This window comes from Pteropus medius, unplaced genomic scaffold, assembly GCF_902729225.1.
Source record: "Pteropus medius unplaced genomic scaffold, Ma_sr-lr_union100, whole genome shotgun sequence".
Classification (NCBI taxonomy): Eukaryota; Metazoa; Chordata; class Mammalia; order Chiroptera; family Pteropodidae; genus Pteropus; species Pteropus medius.
The window spans coordinates 16,294,512-16,313,085 of NW_024340701.1; the positions used below are offsets into that span (position 1 = coordinate 16,294,512).

Sequence of the window (18,574 nt, forward strand, 5' to 3'; positions counted from 1 at the left end):
TTTATCCTGCTTGGTCTACTCTGAGCTTCCAGGATCTGTGGTTTGGCATCTGACATTAATTTGGGAAAATTCTCAGTCATTATTGTTTCAAATATTTCTTTGTTCCTTTTTCTCTTCTCTTTTTGGTATTACCATTACACATGTTACACATTTTGTAGTTGTTCCACAGAACCTGGATATTCTGTTGTGTTATTTCAGTCTTTGTTCTTTGATTTTCAGTTTTCAAGCATTCTATTGATATATCCCCTAGCTCAGAGGTTTTGTTCCCCTCAGTTCCATATGGTTTACTAATAGGCCCATCAAAGGCATTCTTCATCACTGTTACCGTATCTCTTATTTGTTGCATTTCTTTTTAGTTCTTTCTTAAGATTTCCACTTCTCTGCTCACATTGCCTATCTGTTCTTACATGCTGTCTACCTTATCCTTTAGGGTCCTTAGAATATAAATCAAAGTTGTTTTAAATTCCCAGTTTGATAATTCCCAAATCCTTGCCATGTCTGGTTCTGATACTTGTTCTGCCTCTTCAAATTGTGTGTTTCGCCTTTTGGTGTGCCTTGTAGTTTTTTCTTGATAGCTAGAAATGTTATACCAGGTAAAAGGAACTGCTATAAATAGACCTTTTGTAGTATGGTCGTGAGGTGTGTGGGAGGGGAAGTATTTTATAGTGCTATGAATTAAGGCTCAGTATTTTGGTGAGCCCATGATTATGGACTATGAAATTCACAAGTGTTTCTCAGGTTTTTTTTCTCCCTTTAAGGAGGATGGGATATGTAGAATGGGCTGGAGTTGGGTATTTTACTTCCACAGGTGAGTTAGGCTCTGAAATTACCCAAGCAAGAATAACTAGTTTCCCTTGAGGGCCAGCTTTCCTATGAAAACAAAATGCTCTTGTGTATTTCAAAATAGTTCCTTTTCCCCTTCCCCTGATAGAAGCCTGAGAGGATTTTTCTTTGATATTTACTATGGGGACCTGATTGAGTTTCTAGAGGTAAATCTCACTAACTGCAGGGGCTCCTCTATGTGTAGATCCCCCTGGAGTTCTAATTCTCAGAATTTTCAACACTGAGCTTCCAGCAATTTGTAATTGCAATTCAGGTTTCCCTAACTCGACACTAGTTTCTGCAGTGGTTTCCACTGGTGAGTTTCTTCTCCTGTAAGCTGCAAATCCCTTTATTCTATTTCTCCAATCTTGAGGGCAATGGGTAGTCTTGTGTCCTTCCCTCTCTTAAGGATTCAAAAAGAGTTGTTGATTTTTCAGTCTGTTCCACTTTCTACTTGTTTGGACAGAGTGACGATTTCCAATTCATAACATGTGGAACTGGAAACTGGAAGTCTCTTGCTAGCAGACCTTTTCTGAAAGAATTGCTAAAAGAAGTTCTTCAGACAGAAGGGAAATGTTGCCAGAAAAAAACTTGGAATATCAGGAGTAAAAGAAGAGCAACAAAATGGTAAATATCTCTGTAAATACAATATTCTCTTCTGTTGAGTTCTTTAAAACATTTGATGACTGAAAGCAAAATTTATTACATTTCCTGATGTTTTTAATATATGTAGATATATAACATAAAAGGCAACAACAATATAAATGGGGGGGGGCAAAAGGCACCTATATGATGGTGTTATTTTTCCACTTGAAGTAGTAAAATATTGATTCTGAGTAGACTGTGAAAAGTTGAGTATTTTATAATCCCTAGAACACTAAACATACTATATGAAAAGACAGTAAAAAGCACAATAGAAAAAAAATGAAATATTAAACATGCTCAATTAATCCAACATGAGGCAGGAAAAGAGAGAGAAATCAAATATAGAGGGAACAATCACAAAACAAATAACAGTAAGCCTAAATCCAAATATCAATAATTACATTAAATGTAAATATAAAAGTCAGAGATTGTTAGAATAGATTTTAAAAAGATTCAATTATATACTGTATATATGAGACTCACTTCAAATATGATATAGATATATTAAAAAAGATAGTTTTATGCAAATACTAATAAAGGAAAGCTAGAGTGACTGTAATAAAACATATACACACACACACATTGGGAAAGTGCCACAATGCTGAATCTAAGCTACTTGTTACCAGTAATTCCTTAATAAATTATTTACATTCTTTTCTCAGTAAAATTTTATCCATCTTACCCACAGATCTTCCAGGTATCCAGATACTTAAAAGCCACCTAGCGCTAGCTGGCTAGTTTTTGTGAATGGTCACAAGTTTTGCAATTAGAATCTTGCAGACTGCTCTAATCTAATGGCTTACATTAAGAACACAAGACATTAACATCTTTCTCAATTTTCTCGGTTAGGTGCAGGGTAATTTACCAGGCAGATCTATTTCCTTTAACAAGAACAGGTCTTTATTCCTCATTTTCATTTTACCCTCTCTGTAGTACAAAGCCTTATGTTTCAAAACTACAAGAAACATGGTGGCCATATAACTAACATCACTTGCCTTGAGTCTCATTTGTCAGTTAAAGTTATGTGTGGCCAGCACAGGTAAGCAGATATTATTCTGAAAGCCTTCTTTATAAGAGTAGTTCTTTAGAAGGATAATTATCTACATTTTCTATGCCATAGTACACATAGAAAGTGATATTTTTAAGACATTCTAGATAAGTAGAGGAGAGTGCTCATGGCCAGAGGCAATTGGCCAGAGGGGTTTAGTTCCTTTAGGCTGCACTGAGCTTCCCTAAAGGCTATAGGGAACCACTGCATTGGTACACCTGTAACCCATTTGTGGAAAGCTGCAATCAGGATAATGGAAACTATTTTAGCATAAAATGCAAGTTCTTGATGTAGCAATCCCTGTGGGTTTCCCTTTTGAGTTTCTATAATCCTCAATTCAATTTACTTAATCCCTTTCACGTTTTAAACTTCATTTTCTTAAGTAAAAGAGAACATTAAATACTATTACACAGGAGTTTCCTCACACATAAAAGAATATAAAAACAAAGCAATGTATGCTAACTTCCCATGGGAATGACAGGCAGAGAAATGATAGGGATCTTAGACCCAGTTTTCTAAATTTTGGAAAGTTACAGATCCTTTCTGTTTTCAGTTTTCCATTATATAAGCGATAATCACACCTATGTGATATGGTTGTTGTGAATATTAAGATGAAATACCTTATGAGATATGCTTAGCATACTGCCTGGTACATACCGGGTACTCAATGAACAGTTTGTTTCCTTTTCATTTTCATTCCCTCGAGTAATTTTTGCTAAAGAAATTGTGAGTAAGGAGATACTATGTCAGCTTTGAAGTCTCGGAGAAGGCTTTGTAGAGGGTACATAATGACCTTGGCCTTGAGGGGAAGCTGAGATTTGATGGACAGTGAAAAAGAATAAAGGCCTCTTAGGTCTTGGTAATAAGATGGCACAAAGCTAATCTTTGAAGTCTCAGGCAGCCAAAGGTAGGATTAATGAATAAAGAACACTTGATAAATAGGAGAGAGATTGATTTGGAACCTAGCCTTAAAGAAACACAGTGAGAAAGTCTTACCTGTGTGGGTGTGAGAGTTGACTTCAGGTTAGCCCATGACCACATGGTGAAATAGGCAAAATTTTCCTTTGGTGCTTTTCCAACACAATTTTACTGTCTTTTCCTTTTCAGTTTTGCTTCTTCCAAGGACTCCACTATATTACTTATGGTCAATTATCACCTATTCAAGAAGAAAGAGGGCTAAAACATATCTAATTCATACTTAAGAATTATTTACCTAATGGGTTAACCCTTCAAGTTCATCAGCATTTTAAAAGAGAATCTTGGATTGCCCTATGATTAATCAAGAGAGAATCTCTCCTGTGAGGAATTTCCAGCACTTCTCCTGAGTAGGGAAGATAATTTTTGTTATAGAGACTACCCACTTAAATTATACCATTCCATCTGTGGGTGATAAGGACCCTAATTAATAGACCTGGGCATGCACAGTCTAGACATAATCATGCTTTAATATAAACATTCTAAATGAGGCTCTATAAGAATTTATCTGAATAACACTTTTTGTGAGCATCAGGGTTGAATAATAGAGAGAAGAAGTACCACAGGGATCCCTGGTGGAAGCAGCCCTAAGTACAAAGAAATGGAAAAGCATGCAAGTGAGAAAAGTCAAGATCCAAAGTAACAGTATTAAATTCAAAAGGCCAGATACATGATTATGAAGCATTTTCCAAGCTTTTAGAGTTAAGAGAGGTGGGGTTCAAAATGGGAACTGGTCAGGAACGACTGGCAAGTCCAAGGGGGTTATGGTGATCAGCTTATCCATAACATCCATGACTCATGTTTCTTATTCAGTGGTTGCCAGCTTTGACTGCCCATTGGATTAGTTTAAAAGGTTAAAGGAAGGGGTAAACATGAAGGATGCCACAATAGTCTTGTGATGCTGTGGGGAAATTTTAAATAAATATTAGAGGATAACTGCTAGCTGCTAAAAATACAGAAGCTATGAAGCTATTGGAATACAGAAGTTATGGCAGATAACGTCCAGAGGAGGTAGTAAAATCACTATTTAAAGACTCATTAGATACCCATTCATTTTTAAGACAGGATTTAAGAAAAATAATGAGATCTATCTTGTGGTAGTGCTGAGATATGAGCTAAATGACCCACAAGAGGTCTCTCTAAACCCAAGAGATTCTATTTAAACGTTAGAATCCATCTACTGGAATGGAAATTAAATCCAATAAGCATTCTCCTTGGAAAAACATTGCTTTATATGAGCAATGCTCTATTTGCTCTTTTCTTTCTTTCTTTTCATCCCTTCTAAATTAAAAATGGGCTCAAATCTATCTCAAAAGTAATTTTCTTGATATTAACCCCTAAGAATAGGATTCATAGCCTAACATACCGAGAATGAGAAGTAGGCTTCTTCTTGATAGAGGTTTCCTGAACTTTGTGTTGAGAAATATTCTGAAGCTGCACTCAGAGGGCTGTGTCTGATTAGCAATGCCTTCCCTGTTTAGGAAGGAGGGATTAAAGCATGCTTAACAGGTGTTTGCTACTCCTACTGTATAACAACACAAGGAGTATTTATAATTAAAAGCAATAAAAAGGTAATCTAATATTTTAATATTCTGAGGCATATATGATCTCACAAGTATCAATGAGATTTGGTGCACTGTATTATAGACTCCTTCCAAGAATATGGAAATAAGAGCCTATTGTTCAAATAAAAAAAGATCCAATAGAAGAGGAAAAGACAATACTGGTACACTAAGAATAGGGAAACTATTTTGTAAATCCACTAGCCTAAGGTTGGAACTCGAAGGAAAACATTTAGGTATGATTTAAAGGAGAGAGGAAACAGAACTGATTTCATTATGGCTATTTACCACACTACTTAGCCTAATAGAGGACACAATAATATTTTTCTAATTACTGATTACAAAACTGATTTTACAGGCATAGAGCTGAACTGCAATTGTCATCCATTTCCAGAGCCATCATGGTAACCCCAAAGCTATACTGCCTAAATCTTAGCTGGAACTTCAATCTCTTGTAATGTTTAATGACTTTTCTTTTGATAGTCAAGCCTACTTAGCTGTCTAAGGGCAACCAGGGCCCAGGAGGTAAATATTGCATATCACTGCTTTATCATCTATAATTGTGGAGATCTTTCATGTGGTTCTGGTGGCTTTAGTAATGAATGTGGAAGACTCCAAGACAGGGCATACATTCCTCCAGTCTCCTATCTGCTTTACCTGAGATGAGTCAAGATATGTGTATGTGGTAGTTGGGGGTGTGGTGGCAGGGGGATATGAGGGGATACTGCTTAACGTATTGTTGGAACTCAAAGATTTATCAAATGAATAAGAGTTAGACGAATGAGAAAAATTTTGGTGACTACCTTAAATAGTGGTAGGAAAAATGCCTGCTGGTCTGAGAAAAACAGATAAAGCAAGCCAGAAAAATAGAAGGGCACTGTAGATAAGATTAGTGCTTTTCTACCTTGCTGTCACCAATCATCGTCTTAAGGCAGGAAAACTGGAATAGCTTTGCACAGGAAGCTTGTATGTTGGTGAGAAAATCCCAAGACAGGAAGGTTAACTTTCAAATTAGCAGGGGGAAGTTTAGACAGGCATAATGAAATTTGGCAGCACTTTATCTGGGAGTTCTCTAGCATGTACAGTATGGAATAAGAGGGTCATGCAGAAGAACATTAAAGTATACAGTTTGTTCTAACTTTGACTCTGGACCTGGACAAACAGTCTCTCTTTTATAATATATTGGTATGTGGGGAGATAAACAATATCCAAAACTCTGGAGCCTCTAACATAACACCTTTATTGGAGGAAACAACTGTGCTTAGTAATCAGAAATGAATTTAAAATAGTTTCTGAATAAAAAAAATTGATTTTGTTTTCAATTTAATCTTCTCTGAATTATTCATTTTGGATTTTAAGCTGTGCTGCCATTGTTCCTTTTAAAGAAAGAACATTTGGTGATGTTTGACCGTCTAAGTAAATTAGTGCATAAGGCTATATAAAATTGGCTACATTTAGGCTTCATTTATAAAGCACCTGTGCAGAGTATATACAATCTTGGGAACCAGTGGTATATAGAATCCAGGACCAGAACAAGTTTTGCCTTGGCAAATGCCAATTTTGCTTTACAATTACTTAGACAATGTTTCTGCCTTTTATGTTTCATTGACTTCAGTTATTTACAAGCAGAGTATTATTGTGAATAAATATGTAACAAACTTATCCATTAACATGGATTGTTGTCAATTGAGAAAACATCCTTCACGTCACAGAGGCAACATATTTTGAACCAAATGCTGTTCTATATTACTTGTTAGATTGCTTAGTTCACTTCATGATTGCCACATGGACAGAAACATTTAACTCATTCTGTGCTCTTGGGCCCAGAATGGAATTGAGTTTTTCTCAGGAATTTAGAAAACTAGGAATTTACAAAATGTGTATTTTCACATTTAATTAGGAAAATATGAAATCATGTCATTTGGAGTTGAGAATGAATTTTCATAGCATTCGGAATACCTGGATATTCTGATATTCTTCAGGGTAGGTTGTAAGTGCTGGGAAATTAAGGCCCTCTAGGAGCAGCCCTTGTACACTGATGGATGGGAATTGGTGGATAAAGACTCCATTTCTCAAGCTTCTCAGGTGGGATAATTTTGAGGTTCATGTCTATATCACAGGTCAGCAAACTATTTCTGTAAGGGGTCAGATAGTAGATATTTTACACTTTGCAGGCCACATGGTCTCTGTTGCAACTATTCAACTCTGCTGTTGTAGAATGAAGGCAGCCGTAAACAATTCATAAATGAATGAGCATTGCTGTGTCCCAATACACTATTTATGAATAATAAAATTTAAATTTTATGTAATTTTTATATGTCACAGAATATTATAGTTATTTTGATTTAACCATTAAAAAACCATAAAAACCATTTTTAGCTCATGGGCTGTATAAAAGCAGGCTAGATTGGCCCATGAGTTGTAGTTTGCTAATTCCTCTCTTATATTAGCTCTTGAAGTTTTCCTCAGGATTCCACAGTGGTATCTTGCTGGAAAACTCATCCTTTGTTGCAATCTTTATCTTTACTGTCTTACTTCCCCACTCACCAGTGTTCCCGGGAATTACCTCTCAAACAAGATACTTGCACTTGGAGACTTGTCTTGAAGTCTGCTGCTGTGGGCAGCAAAACTAAGACTACCAGTTTGGCTGATTAATCACTGAATTGAACATTCATTGTTTTGGCATTATAAAGACCCCCAGAAAGGCTCCTGGAATCCTAACAGTAGGGTCAATAAAATGCTCTTTTCATTATATTCTCAGATTGAAAGTGCAGTGGGTTAAATATGTAACCTTCACCATTCCAGGCTTCAGATTTGCATCTAACTAAAACTGAGAGTATTAATACCTGCAAATGAGCCCAAGTTAGCTATTTCATCTTGGATCCACCCATACTGGGCTTATTGGCAGTGAGGACATCAGAGTGCTTCACAGCAGCATGTGTCCGTGAGTCAGAGTCAACCAAGCCATGTAACAGTCCACTGGAATCCTGGGGCATTGGGTGTGATGATAAGCATTGCAGCAACCTCTGTAGCCATGGGGATTTATGAAATAGGCTTCCTTTCCAAAGCTCCCTGAAAATAACCAAAGGGCAAAATTATTTCTAGTTTAAGAACAGCAGGTGGGTACAAGACATTCATTTTTTGGTCCCATCTCACTCATTTTATGCAGTCATTTCTTTCTTTGCAAATTGAAATAAAAGCTTTCCTTATCCTGTTCCATGCTGTTCCAGATGGCTGTACCCTCTCAACCTGGCAGGTGCCTGTCTGTTGGCAGTGAGGCTGTGAACTTACTAAGTACAGCATTTTCAGATCTTCAGACACAAACGAAGCAATGTGGATTATTTTATTAATGACAGGCTTCTCTAATAAAAGGACAGGCCATGACATGTGGACTACAAGGAAATTATGAAGCCCTATCTGTCTCTAAAGATTTATGCACTGTCTAAAAATTGATTAATAGAAACTTATTTCCTCTAATCCTACTTGGTATGCAACATACAACAAAAATATAATTGTAAACTTAAAAGGAATAAAGCTGACATTCTAGAACTAGCTCTAGGGTGTTTACAAGTTCTAACAAAATCGTTCAAAAATATGTTTTAATTGGGTTTCTATTAGCAAGTCTAATCCATTGGGACTCCCTAATTATTAAGGTAAGTCTGAACTCCCTTTCATCATTATTTTATCTCTCTCAGTTCAAAACAGAAAGAAAGAAGTTCTCTTTATTAAGATATGAACTTTGAATTGACCATGAGTCCAACGAAGTAAGCTATCACTGGCTCTTTCTAAGCCTAACCCTCTGGAGGGCTTCATTTTAAAATTCAGATATAGGGAGATTATTTGTCAGTGTGGTTTTGGCAGTGACAGAATTGCCCCTTGAAGAAAACGAGTTGGCAGCCTTGTAAGAGGAAGTGATTTTTATGTATTCTGTGTGGGAATTGGGTTCTGCAAACAAATGCCTAACTACTGGGGCTTAAAAATTGTGGTACGGTGTTCAAATAAAAAAGCAACATGAAGCCAGTGAATGTCCATGGTCACAGGATGTGGGAAGTGTAGCCATGGTAATAAAAACCAAAGTGCCAGGGAGTAGCAAACCAGTGCCCAGATCTATAAGCTGGCTGAAATTTCTACCCTAGGCTCCACATTCCTACTTGAAAAACAAAACAAAACAAAACAAAACCTCCTCCTTGATTAGACACGTGAAGGCTTGTGTTTCTGTAGTGCAGTAGGATGTAACTAGGGTAGAGTATGGGGCATCCAGGTTATCTTCCTGTTTATAACAGTCTCTGGGTCACTTGCTGCATGCTGAAGCAGAGGAGAGGAAGATGCTATTTCTTAACCATCAGCCAGCTTCTCAGCTCTGGCATCTTTTCATCAATTTGCATAACTGGGAACAGCAGGTGTATTTCAGAAGCATATGGACCACTGCTATACCTTCCAAATATACACATACCTTCACCCAGATTTCCCTCCAGGCCCACTCTAGCATATACATTCCCAACCACTTTTAATGCCAAAAAGTTCACAACTAGGTGTTTGTTCCTTGGACGTCAGACCTTGTTTCTTAGTAACATGCATATAATCCTGAGATTTATAACACATTAGCCCCTTAGCTTTCAAATTTAAACAAACCCACAATGTTCATTGAAATTAACTCTTTTAAAACATTTCCAAAATTAAAATGGATATGCTCTATTAATCACTTGTACTTTACTGAATAAAGGTTGGTGGAGGGTTAGGCAAAGAAGGATACAAAAAGGGAAGACTGAATGATCTCAATAATGATCAAGTCAATGGAAATGAAAACTGCCATTATTATATTCAACCCAATCTCTCATTGCCATAAAGAAAGAAGATTCTACTCTACATAGGCATTCATTCTTTATTCCTTCTAAAGTATATTACTTTATTTTCTATGAATGAAATATATAATAAAATACATTTTAAAAATAAGATCTAGAGTAAATACCCTGTTTGAGAATCTGGAAATAAAATTCATCAGATAACTCTCTGGATTTATCCATTTGGGTAGTAGAGATATTGTTATATGGCATTTCTCCAAGTCCCAGAGCTTATTTATATCACTTTGCTATCCTCATAACATCTGTTCTCTTAGGAGAGTGGTAATATATTTAACTGAATACTTTTATGTTTAGCTGGGAGAAGATGCATTAAAAACATGGAAATGTAAGAACTGTCATATTGTGATAGCGTAGGGAACGTGGGACACTCATAAACAGTTGGTTAGAGCTTAACTTGGAAGACAAATTTGGCCATTTTATCAAAATGTATCATGTAATATAATTTAACACAATAGTACTTTTTCCAGAAAGTTATTGTATGGAAGCACCCCAACAAACAAATGAACCAAGGTGTAAGATGTGAGATACAAAAAATTCATTGTAACATTGCAAATGTGGCAAATGCTAGAAACATCCTAAATGTTAGTAAGTTAAATTGTGCATTAATCACACAATGGAATATTACACGGCTACTAAAAAGAATTAAGTAAACTTATATGTACTGATATAGAAAGGTACCCAAAATGTTTTATTAAGTAAACTGTATGTATACTATCATACATATACATATTTTTTTACAAGTAGAAATGGGCAAGTACCTTTTCATGTAGTTATCTCTGGGAAGAAGGATGTTGATGGGAAAATTTTACTTTTTATTTCATAATCTTCTAAACTGTCTGAATTTTCTTTTTGGAAGTGACTATTCATTAATTCTACAAAATAAAGAAAAATTAAAAAGGAAAAAAGATAAAAATGAAATATCCTTCTGGGAGCAAAGGTAAGTGTCATTTGGGCCTACATTCTATCTTTGACAGTAGCCATACTGGGTTAGGTCAGAATTGCCTTCCCTGATGTGCCCTGAGCATCAGTGTTTCTGCATAGGTTATGGATTTGTCACTATGAAATAATATCTATCATCTTTGAATCCATGTAAATTGCTTATAATACTTCTTGAGGGTAACAAGTTTTAAAAGCTTATCACCCCTACTTCACACTCCACCATGGGTGCAGAAGGGAGAGTCCTCTAAATTTAGTACTTTCAATTTTCAAGAGTTGCTTAGAAGTTGTGATGGATAACCTGGTGTTCCTCTCTCCATGTCTTTCAAAAAGGTATAGTCTTTGATTATTTCCTACTCAACCTTGTCTTTCCAGGCAGAATAAGAAATCTTTATTGTCTGTCTTCAAATAGAGTCATTTTAGCCAGTCATTTTAGCTGCCCTTACCTGAACACTTTCCAACTCCGATACAAATTTTTTCAGGTTTCAGAATCAGAATTGCAAATGGTTTTCTCTGCATGGTTGTACTGGGGTTTTATACAATGTTTCATATTTTGTTTCCACTGCCTTTTTTTCTGAAAAACTCCACTGCTTGGCCGGCATTTTAGAACAAGCTATCTAACTCCTTTTAGCCATTCTTTTCCCTCTGCAAGACACCAAACCTCCAAAATGAAAATGGAAAATGTTCAGATGTTTCTAAATTATGGAATCCCAAAATGGAACTCAAAGGGTCATTAGACAGAATCTTGTCCAACTCCCCATTTCATAAATGGGCTAAACTGAGGTACAAAGAAGTTAAACAAGGGCTCCAACTTAAATTTCCAAACTTCCATGCCAGCCTCCTCCATTTCATCTGTGTGTAGGGGAGCTCTTAAAAATATTTAATAGCTGTTTATACATTAGGCACTACCAGTGTTGGGGTAGGGTTCTGGAGGTACCCTGCTGTGGTGGACAATAGCTCTTTATTTGCTGGGTCAAAGAGTGGTGTGTGGGGTCCTGAAGGACAGACAGAAGTGATTGGGGTGGCAAGTATGGAGGCTCATGGGACACAGAGTAGCATTTCTTCACCAACCAATATGGAAGTATATCAATATATTAACAACTGGGACAACCATCTGAGTGTGTCCCAGTTGTGTATCTCTTGTGTCTAAATAGATAATTTAGATAAAACTTAGAAATATTTTTTTCTTCATTGGAATGCTTTGATGCGTTCATCAGAAATTGTCTCTGGCAAAGTTATATACTTTAAATCTTTTAAAATTCAGGCGTCATGAAAATAACTTCCAGGTATTCTGAACATTACACATAATTAACTAAAGTGTAGGGGTCGCACACATCCAGTGGCATTAGAGTACTGTAGCCTTTTAATACCAGTCGTAAACAATATTTAAATTGCAAAATAGACACATATACCCAGAAATGTGAGCTCTCTCAAAATGCATTAGGTAATGCTTATCCATCACCAAGGAAAAATGAATCACAGTAATGTTTCCCTCTGTGCAACACATTTTAAATTGTAATTTATGCAGTTTAGAAGCAGCTAAGTAGCCCTATTATGAGATTGTTTGATAGAGACCACTTTATACAAATTACCTAATCAACTCAATTACCCTTCCTCAGAGCAGAAGAGTAAGGAATATTCAATCCCAGGACTGGATGTGTAGAGATGTATCTGTGAGGAAGTTCTTTGTTCTCTTATTGTTTTCCTGTCTCTGGCTCCTCAGGATGTACTACATGAGACACAGCATATGTGAAAGCTAAACAATAAGATGTACAGAAATGTTCCCCCACCCACCCTTACCTAAGACCAAAATATGTCTTATAGCTTGAAATCTCAGCATTCCATTCTGTCTTTAAGAATTCCAAATAAAAAAGTATTCCTGATTAGTTATAAATACTTATATCTATGATAACCTTTTTCCCCAAAGAAAAATGGGATCTAGGTTCTCACTTTTATTTTTTCATCTATTTAACAGGCCTTTCAAAAATATCAAAAATTAAATCACAATCATACTTTTTAAAGAAATAGTCTATTGAAAATAAAAGACTAGACGAATAGATGTATAGAAGAGGCTCAACATAGTATCTGTTGAATGTTGGATGAATGAAAAATTGTCAATTATCCTTCGATAAACTTTAAAAATTAATTCATAGGAATCTTGAGTACTTGAACTGGGACATTCTTATGTCAGATTCTGTATTATATAGGGTTCAATCAGAGAAGCAAAACCACTACACACATACATACGTGCTCACAAAGGGGATTTGTCACAGGGATTTGACCTTACACAATTGTGGAAGCTAGTTAAGTAGTCTCTGTAAGGCTGTCTTTGCTTCTGATGCTGGAGCTCAGAGTCTATAGATCAAGGAGTGGGGGCGGGGAAAGATGGATATGAAGTGAGAGAAAGCAAGAATGAGTTGGAACCCACAAGCACAGGCTGAAGAGCACAGGATGGGCTGAAACCTGTGTCAGTTCTTGTTGCCTCTTAGTAGGATGGTTGTCCTATGGAAGCTGGAAACCTTTTATCATGGAGTTAAATCCACACACCTAGCTCAGGAGTAGAAGCAGCTGAAGGAGCTAAGGGATGGAGCAGTTGAATGCCTAACTGCTATTTCACTCTAAGGAGGTGAGTTAGATCAGCAACAATGTGTGTGAGCTACAAAATGGCTACTTTTCTGTTCTTCCTTTCAAATCTCATATAAGAATCTCTCTTGTGGCCCACCATAACCAGAAACATAAAGGGAAGGGATTTCTGGAATATGTAGTTCAGCCTAGTCAAGTTGACACATTGCAAAGCGACCATGCTAGTCACTATACTCAAGGAGATAAAAGAAGTGCTAAGAAATTTCTGAGTCTCAAAAAATGGACTTTAAGATTTTTGCCCAGTAGGGCAAAGAAAAAGGCAAGGGTGCTGCAAGGAGGTAAGAAGGTATATATTTGGTTAGTTGTCATCTCTCCTTTCATTAATTAAAAATGTGTAGTGAGCGTTTACTCAGATCCTGTACTAAACTGTATTTTCCAAAGACAGATACACTAATATATCCCTCCCAGTATGTTCATCTTATGCTGTAATGTTGAAACTCCTATTCCAAGAGATATAGTCTATGTTCACTCCCCTTAAATCTGGGCAGGACTGTGACTATTGCAGAAGTGGCGCTGAGGTTAAGCATGTCTTCTAAAATTAGGTTATAAAGGTTATTTGAATTTCTATCAGGCTTGAAGACTCTTCATCATTGATTCAGTTTCTGTGTTATGAAGAAGCTCAACCCTAAGAGGTCATGTGTCCATGCTCTAGTTGACATTTCCAGCTAAGATTGCGGCATCAACAAGTTAGCATCAATCACTAAATATGCGAACGAGTTTTCAAATGATTCCTTCCCCTAGTCTTCAACTATCATCCTTGCCCCCAACTGATGCCAAAATGGAGCAGAGAGAGATGAGCTGTCCTGGTCTTGCTTGAATTACAGATCTGTGAACAAAATGTTATTATTTCAAGCCACCAAATTTTGGGGAAATTTGTTATGCAGTCATAGTAACTGAAACTGGCTCTTTGCCAGACTGATAAGGGATATAATGGTCAATATGTATTATTATATGGAATCGCACATAATTATCTTAATCCTTTTGCTGTAATAGTAGATCCATTGGCTTGAAGCTAAGTTTTTAACCAATACTTTTATATAAATAATGGTATTTTTTTTATTTTGAAGTAATTGTAGATTTACATGCAATTATAAGAAATAATAGAGAGATCACATATAATACTCTTCACCTAGTTTCCCCCAATAGTGTTAACATCTTGCCTAACCAGAGTACAACATCGCAACCAGAAAACTGACATTGATATAATTCACTGATTTTATTCAGGTTTCACCAATTTTATACAAAATCATTTACATGTGTATTTACTCCTGTACAATTTTATCACATGTGTAGTTTCATGTGACAACCAACATAGTCATGATACAAAAAAAATTTCATCACAAGGATCTCTTATGGACCCTTCATAGATACAGCTACCTCCCTCCTATCACTACTACTATTCCCAATACCTGGCAACCATTAATCTATTCTCTATTTCTATTTCTGTCATTTCAAAAGTGTTATATAAATGAAATCATACAGTATGTAAATTTTTGGTATTATCTTTTTACACTCAGCATAATTCCCTCGAAAACTCATCCAAGTTGTTGTGCATATTATTAGCTCATTCTTTTATATAGTTGAGTGGCATTTCATGGTATGGATGTCTCACAGTTGTTTAAGCATTCACTCGTTAAAGAACAATTGAGTTGTTTCCCGTTTGGGGATATTATGAATAAGGCTCTATGAACATTCATGTACAGTTTTTTGTGTGTGAACATAAATTTTCATTTCTCTGGGATGAATGCACAAGAGTGAAATGGTTGAGTTGTATGGTAAGCACATGCATAATTTTGTCAGAAACTGCCATATTCTTTCCTATAATGGCTGCTGTATCACATATTCTCATCATCAGTATATGAGTGATCAAGCTTCTCTGAATCCTCACTGTCATTTGTATTACCACTATTTTGAATTTTAGCCATTCTAATAGCTGTGATTATTGCTATAATAATTTTTAGTGTTCTGGTAAGACAGCGGAGTAGGCAAATGTTGTGCTTCTCTCCTTCATGGACACATCTAAATTACAACTATATTACAGAACAACTATCATTGAGAATCACCTGAAGACTAACTGAACAGTTCTACAATTGAGGACACACAGAAGAGGCCACCTTGAGACTGGTAGGAGGGATGAAGTCATAGAACTGCCTGGTCCCACACCTGTACCTGGCAGTTGAAAACTGGGAGGAAATTTTGGCCCTGGAGGAGCGAGGGGTTCTAGCCCCAGACTGGATTCCCAAGCCCAGGGTTCCAGTGCTGAGAAGTCCTCACAACTTTGGCTGTGAAAAGCAGCGGAGATTGTGACTAAGACAAAGGGCTGACTCTCTGGGGGCCTGCCTGCTGACTGACTGACTGGCTGACTTGCTTTGAGCTCCAGTGCTAGGGCAGCAGCTTAGAAGGAGCTGGAGACATACGGGGAGGAAGTGAGCTGTCTGGCTTCAGGGTGAAGGCTGGAGGGGCAGCTTTCTCCCAGACAGATGTGCTGGCAGAAGTCATATTCCTTTGTTGAGCCCTCCCCCATTTTGCAGTGCAGAGGCAGGCAGCTGCTATATTTGAGTCTCCATCAACCTGGCTAACAATGGTCGTTTCCCAGTGGTGATTCCCTGAGACCCTACCCAAATTGCGGGCTCACACAAGAAACTTCCAGTGAATTTCCCATACAAATGGCCTGTCTTGGCTCATGCTGTAGACTTTCCCAAATTCTCTCAAAGGTTCACAAAACCTAAACAAGCAGTATCTGTCCTCAGCGTGCCCCATACCCCTTGCTGAGCAGCCCCAAGCCTGGCACTAGCAGGAGCCGGCCTTGGTTTGTGGCTTAGCCTCTTGAGGCACTTCCAAGCCCAGTGTGGGGGCAGCCATCTGCAGATTGCTTGGTGGTTCATGCCAGGTGGCCTGGGAAAGTCATAAGATGCAGCTGAACTAGGCCTGCAGCAGGGCCCCTCCCAGGAGTCTCAGGCCTGAATACCCAGTGGTCAGCTTTGGTCTGAGGCAGAGCATCACCAGGGCCACATCTGAGGATGACACACCCAAAGGGCAGACTGGGCAGGCACCAGAGCCCTGGTAAAGTAAATCCAACTCCATAAGATGAGCCCCTACACAACAGCTCCTTCATTGTAGTCATGGCCAGTTTTCATGACCAATCAACATGAGGATCAATCCCTCCCATTGATGTGCAAACAGCAACTAAGGCTCAACTACAACAGGGAACACACATAACCCATACAGGGGGCACATGTGGAGCACCTGGTTCAGGTGAGCAAGGTAACTGCACCATGGGGCCCCATAGGACATCTACTACGTAAAGCCACTCTACTAAGACTAGGAGACATAGCAACCCTACCTAATACATAGAAACAGACACAGGGAGGCAAAGAAACATGTTCCGAATGAAAGAACAAAGTTACAGAAAAAGAACTAAACAAAATAAAGACAAGCAATCTATCAGATGCAGAGTTCAAAATACTTATTATAATGATGCTCAATGAATTTAAGAGTAGAAGAACTCGGTGAGAACTTTAACAAAGAGATAGAAAATATGAAAAAAAAGAACCAGTCAGAAATGAAGAATACAATAACTGAAATAAAGAATAACTTAATTGGAATTAACAGTAGAGTAGATGAAGCAGAGGATCGAATCGGTGATTTAGAAGATAAGGTACCAGAAAACATCCAATCAGAACAGCAACAAGAAAAAAGAATCCAAAAATAAATGATAGTTTAAGGGGCCTCTGGGACAGCATCAGTGTACCAACATTTGCGTCATAGGGATACCAGAAGAATAAGAGAAAGAGCAAGGAATTGAAAACCAATTTCAAGAAATAATGACTGAAAACTTCTCTAACCTGGAGAAGGAAACATAAAACCCCAGGAAACACAGAGAGTCCCAAACAAGATGAACTCAAAGAGGTCCACACCAAGACACATCATAATTAAAATACTAAACGTTAAAGACAAAAAGAGAATCTTAAAAGCAGCAAGAGAAAAGCAGTTGGTTACCTACAAGGGAGCTCCCACAAGACTGTCAGCTGATTTCTCAACAGAAACTTTGCAAGACAGAAGGAATTGGCACAAAATATGCAAAGTGATGAAAAGTAAGGATCTATAACCAAGGTTACTCGATCCAGCAAAGCTATCAGTTAGATATGATAAAAACCTTCCTAAACAAGGAAAAGTTAAAGGAGTTCATCATCATCAAGCCAGTATTACAGGAAATGTTAGAGGGACTTCTTTAAGAAGAAAAAAGAAAAACAGATAAAAAATATGAAAAATGGCAAGAACTACATATCTAGCAACAATTACTTTAAATATAAATGGATTACATGCTCCAATCAAAAGATAGGGTGGCTGAATGGATAAGAAAACAAGACCCTTCCATATGCTCCCTATAAGAGACTCACTTCAGATTGAAAGAGACACAGACTGAAAGTAAAGGCATGAAAAAAGATGTTTCATGAAAATGGAAACTAACAAAAAGCTGGGGTAGCAATACTACCCCAGCAATACTAGACAAAATGACTTTAAAACAAAGGCTATTATAAGACACAATGAAGGACCCAATTATCCCACTTCTGGGTATTTATCTGAAGAAACCAGAAACACTACTTTGAAGGGACATGTGAATCCATGTGTTCACTGCAGCATTATTTACAGTAGCCAAGATAAAGAGGCCACCTGGGTGTCCATCCATCAATAGATGAATAGATAAAGAAAAGGTGGTACATATGTACATGGATTATTACTCAGACATAAAAAGGAATGAAATCTTGCTATCTGCAGCAACATGGATGGACCTAGAGGGTATTGCGCTAAGTGGAGTAAGTCAGACAGAGAAAGACAAATGTCATACATCAACTCTATAGAGAACAGGATAAACAAACAACAGAAACAAGCTCATAGAGAGCATTTTGATGGTTGTCAGGTCTGGGGGTGGGGGTATGGGTGAAGGTGGAAGGGGATTAAGAGGTACAAAGTGGTAGTTACAAAATAGTCATGGAGATGTAGAGTATAACATGGGGAAATACAGTCAGTAGTATTGTAATAACTATGTATGGTGTCAGATGGTTACTATATTTATCAGA

General features: G+C 37.3%; 1 long non-coding RNA gene across 18 annotated transcripts in view; it reads right to left on the minus strand.

Annotated features, from left to right (window-relative positions):
• The window catches only part of LOC120622666 (uncharacterized), a 201,254-nt gene that overhangs the window by 163,564 nt on the left and 19,116 nt on the right, over window positions 1-18,574 (minus strand). For 15 of the 18 annotated variants that reach the window (XR_005658511.1, XR_005658513.1, XR_005658524.1 and 12 more), the window contains exons 3-4: window positions 7,899-8,124; window positions 3,512-3,671 (exon numbers count right to left, since the gene is read on the minus strand). This is a non-coding gene — a long non-coding RNA (uncharacterized LOC120622666). The other 3 variants (XR_005658522.1, XR_005658504.1, XR_005658523.1) reach the window with 3 other exon arrangements.